The sequence below is a fragment of the Moschus berezovskii genome, chromosome 11 (genome assembly GCF_049115385.1).
Source record: "Moschus berezovskii isolate FMDL1 chromosome 11, NW_MosBer_1.0, whole genome shotgun sequence".
Taxonomy (NCBI): domain Eukaryota; kingdom Metazoa; phylum Chordata; class Mammalia; order Artiodactyla; family Moschidae; genus Moschus; species Moschus berezovskii.
In genome coordinates, this window is record NC_142470.1 from 101,192,142 (window position 1) to 101,197,175 (window position 5,034).

The following is a 5,034-nucleotide window of genomic DNA, read 5'->3' on the forward strand; positions in this document are numbered from 1 at the left end:
GAGCACAATAAGCAATAATGCACTTGACTTGGACATATATTACTTATTTGTTCTAAAGTTTGCACGTTTAAAAATTATTTGATAGCTCTACATTAGATACTTGGGCTCCAAAATCACTGCAGATGGTGATTGCAGCCATGAAATTAAAAGACAATTACTCCTAGGAAGGAAAGTTATGACCAACCTAGATAGCATATTAAAAAGCAGAGACATTACTTTGTCAACAAAGGTCCATCTAGTCAAGGCTATGGTTTTTCCAGTGGTCATGTATGGATGTGAGAGTTGGACTATAAAGAAAACTGAGCGCTGAAGAATTGATGTTTTTGAACTGTGGTGTTGGAGAAGACTCTTGAGAGTCCCTTGGACTGCAAGGAGATCCAACCAGTCCATCCTAAAGGAGATCAGTCCTGGGTGTTTATTGGAAGGACTGATGTTGAAGGTGAAACTCCAGTACTTTGGCCACCTGATGTGAAGAGCTGACTTATCTGAAAAGATCCTGATGCTGGGAAAGACTGAGGGCAGGAGGAGAAGGGGACAACAGAGGATGAGATGGTTGGATGGCATCACCGACTCAATGGACATGAGTTTGGGTGGATTCCGGGAGTTGATGATGGACAGGGAGGCTTGGCGTGCTGTGGTTCATGGCGTCGCAGAGTCGGACTGAGCGACTGAACGACTGAACTGAACTGAACCGAACAGTAGATACTATTCTGGTTTTGCTAAGCCTCTGATAAACTGCTCTCTCTGCTTCTTATAACATATGACATGCATAATAAAGGGAAGTATGAAGCCATAACAGTAGGATCTGATCTAGAATAATCTATACTGGTGCTACTCAGAGCTGTCTGCAGGCATCCTGGTCTGCTATTTGTCACCAGTTCACAGGGAGAGAAGGACAAAAAGTTGAAAGCCAGCATCCGGAGACCTGTGGGACAATTTGGCATCTCCACAAGCTCCAGCTGTGTGGCCAGGGTCTCCTCAGCTGGACGGGGTTTGGCCGAATCTGGAGTTGCTGAGCTCAGGCGTGAGTTACACGTGACCATGCTCGTGCCAGCCTGGCACAGCAGGCCTTGTTGAGACAGGAGCCCAGGGGTCAATGGAAAGTTTTAAAGCACGTCATTCACAGCAAATAATCTGAGAAGCACTGATTACTGACAGTGTCCTCTCATGTGCTACTCTGGGTTGGCCCCTGTCTTCCCCCGATGGAAGTTACCCTAGCAACAGCTAAACCTTGGACTGGCCCTTGGAATGGGTCCCTCATGCTGGGAGCCTTTGAACCTATGACCCTGTGTGTGGTGCCAGCTGCCATATCTGTCCACTGGCAGGCTTAGGTCCATAGAGACTAGCTTCTCCAGTGGCCGCCGGGTCTAGAAAATGACATGATCCAGAAGTAGAAGAGGACATGGAAACCCATTCCAGTATTCTTATGGGCTTCCCTAGTGGCTCAGATGGTAAAGAATCTGCCTGCAATGCAGGAGACCCAGGTTCGATCCCTGGGTCAGGAAGATCCCCTGGAGAAGGGCACAGCAACCCATTCCAGTATCCTTGCCTGGAGAATCCCATGGACAGAGGAGCCTGGTGGGCTACAGTCTATGGGGTCACAAAGACGGACACAACTGAACGACTAACACTTTCAGAAGTCGGGGGGATATTCCTGAGGCAGCTTTAATAAACTGGAGATGAGAGACTAGAGGGAGCTGGTGGATAAGTTCTCCACCTTGCTCTCTGCAGGCAAAAAGCTGGCTTGTTACATCTTGAGGGTCGCCCAGCAGCCCAATGGGGGTCGGTCTTCCCTCCTCCTTTGTTTCCTGTTTCTGGTACCCCTCACACCAGCCTCCCAGGAAAAGTACACCCCAATATAAAGTATTAGCAAAAAAGCTTTAGCCTCAAGCTCTGTTCCTGAAAAACCTGGGCCAGGACATACACGAAGTAAAACAAACTTGTGAAATGCTTTTCTAATGCTTCAGACTAGCAGTTCTCAAAGCAAAGGCCCCAGAACAGCAACATGTGTGAAACTGTTAGAAAAGCAAATCCTCAGGTCCCACCTTGGAGCTAACAAGTTGGAAACGCTGGGGAGGCAACAAGTGGTCTGTTTCAGCGAGCCTCAGTGATTCTCTCACATGCAAGTTTGAGAATCACTGCGTTATACTGGCGGTTAGCACTGGAAAAGCTGCGTCCTTTTCAGAGTGTACCTGTGTCTTTAGCGCAAGGATGGACCATTTCTTCAGTGACATTCATGATGTCCACTTGACAGTATTATAATGTATAATCTAGTAGCTAAAATAGAAAATTCGTGCCAAGTACCACCAAGTATCAATACCGCACTGAGCAACTAACACACACACACACCCCCACACACACCCCCCACCAGGTGGCTCAGTGGTAAAGAACCCACCTGCCAATGGAGGAGATGTGGGTTCGATCCCTGGATCGGGAAGATCCCCTGGAGGAGGGCATGGCAACCCACTCCAGCATCCTTGCCTGGAGAATCCATTGGACAGAGGAGGCTGGAGGGCTACAGTCCACGGGCTCAAAAAGAGTCGGATGCAGCTGAGTGGCTGATGCGACTACTAATACTGCCAGATCAACGGGAAAAAATGCTGCATACCAAAATTTGTCATGATTTCTGTATCTTAACACCCATTTCCCTTTATTTTGGTTCTTCATAACGTAGACCAACCCAGAGAAAACTAAGTTTGGGGCCATTCTGTTGTGTAATTTATTTATTTTACCTCTGGTTGTATCCTTCTGGCTTGTTCTACCTTCTAGGATAAGTGAGTAAGTAAGTAAGTGAAGTCGCTCAGTTGTGTCCGACTCTTTGCGACCCCGTGGACTGTAGCCTACCAGGCTTCTCTGTCCATGGGATTCTCCAGGCAAGAATACTGGAGTGGGTTACCATTTTACTTCTCCAGGGGATCTTCCCAACCCAGGGATCGAACCCGGGTCTCCTGCATTGGAGGCAGACGCTTTAACCACTAAGCCACCAGGGAAGCCCACCTTCTAGGATAGCTATCTAGAATTATAACTTTGTTTTAAATGAAGCATATTAACACTAACATTTAAACTTTTGCAACTCTCCAGGAAATCCCCAGGACACCGCCATGGTCTGCTGACAACATCAGGATTTGGAACCCCCACTCTGGTCAGTACCCAGGGACAAGCTAGAGTCCTCTTCCTCTGTATGTGTGTGCGTGAGTGCTCAGTCGTGTCTGACTCTTTGTGATCCCAGGGACTGTAGCCCACCAGGCTCGAGTGTCCATGGGATTCTCCAGGCAAGAATACTGGAGTGGCTTGCCATTTCCTTCTCCAGGGAATGAACACACATCTCTTGCATCTCCTGCATTAGGAGGCAGATTCTTTACCACTAGCACCACCTGGGAAGCTCTAAGAGTGCAGGGGAGCTTTTAAAATAGACTCATACATTGCTTCCCTCTCCAAAGAAAATGACTCAGTTGGTCTGAGGTGGGACTAGAAAGAAAAGAAAGAGAAGTCTCTCGGTCGTGTCCGACTCTTTGCGACCCCATGGACTGTATGTAGCCTACCAGGCTTCTACATCCATGGGATTTTTCCAGGCAAGAGTACTGGAGTGGGTTGCCATTTCCTTCTCCAGGGGAGGTGGGACTAGGTTCTGTCTATTTCAAAAGGCCTGAGGTGGTTTTCTAATGTGCAACTAGGATTGAGAAACACTGTGAGGCCAACTTCAGCTCACAGAGTGCTTATTTTTTGCTCTCTGACCCCAGAAGCCCTAGAACAAGCACACGATTCCAAGTATTTCTGCCTTTCAAAGGCAATTTAAACAACAGACACACTACCAATACCTCAGAACCATCAGGAAGACTTCTTGCAAAATGGCATTCTGGAAGCTGAAGCCCAAGAACAAATCTGAGTCCATTTAAAATTACCTTCAAACTGCACCCCCAGAGACATTTAGAGTGATTTGCAGGACTTCCCCGGTGGTCCACTGGCTAAGACTCCACACTCGAAATGCAGGGGACCTGCGTTCGATCCCCGGTCAGGGAACTAGCTTCCCACATGCCACAACTAACACCTGGCCTGCATGTGTGCCCAGTTGCTCAGTTGTGTTGGACTCTTGGTGACGCCTTTGACACTGAGCCCCCTAAGAATCTCCTAAGAACCAACACAGGCAAATAAAAATAAATGTTTTGCAATCTTCTTATAGAACTGTTACAGTCTCTTGTATTTCCTCCTTTGCTTCATGCTGTGTCTGAGGAAACCTGGTCTCCAACAATCCCAGCCCAGTGACTGCAGCCTGGAGCTCGCCAAGGTAGAAGGAGTTGGGGCATGGCTGCAGGTCCCCTCCCTGAGGGAGGGGTCTCCACGCTAGCCCAGAAGTGGACTGTACAGCTCCAGACAGTTCCTGGATACAGCTCTAGGCTGGGGGCCAGCTCACAGGAAGGCTTGGAAACCACCGGCGCTCCTGAGCGAGATTCTATACCAGGCCTGCTGCCTTATCCCATGAGTTGATTTGAGCTGAAATTTTGTGTTTGATTTCTCACCTCTATTCCCTTAGTGAAAATCCCATTATCTCTAACAGCTGTGTGTCAAGAAAAGACATGGATTTTGTGTAACAACAGAAGGATACCATACTTGTTTTTCTAGGTAGCCTTAGGCAAAACCGTTTTAGCTCACTTTCTTGGCTTATTACATAAAGACTTAAACTTTGTGTAGAAAGAGGGGAGTTACTTTAGTGTGGAAAACTGGAAAAAAGGAATTCAATCTCTATTACACAGAAGTAAGTTGATAATGATATTTTTTAAAAAGTACAGCCTGGACCAAAAAGATGGCATAGATTTGCCACTAAAATATTATTTGCAGTTTATTATTTCTAGATAAATTCATAAAGTGAAAGAAAACCAGGAAGGTGACATACACTGCTTGTGTAAGCCTTGAAATTGATTTCAGAAGCATCAGCCCTCATGACAAAAGAATTTCACAGTTTAATTAGGATGGCTCAAATCCAGTGTCTATATTTAGGATAAGCTGGAAATTACAGTGTAGAAATGAGAGTCATCC

General features: G+C 46.8%; 1 non-coding gene across 1 annotated transcript; it reads right to left on the reverse strand.

Moving 5' to 3' along the window:
* Nucleotides 1–2,918: 2,918 nt before the first annotated feature.
* Nucleotides 2,919–2,990, reverse strand: TRNAW-CCA (transfer RNA tryptophan (anticodon CCA)). Its single transcript has one exon. It is a non-coding gene; the product is annotated as a tRNA-Trp (tRNA).
* Nucleotides 2,991–5,034: the final 2,044 nt, after the last annotated feature.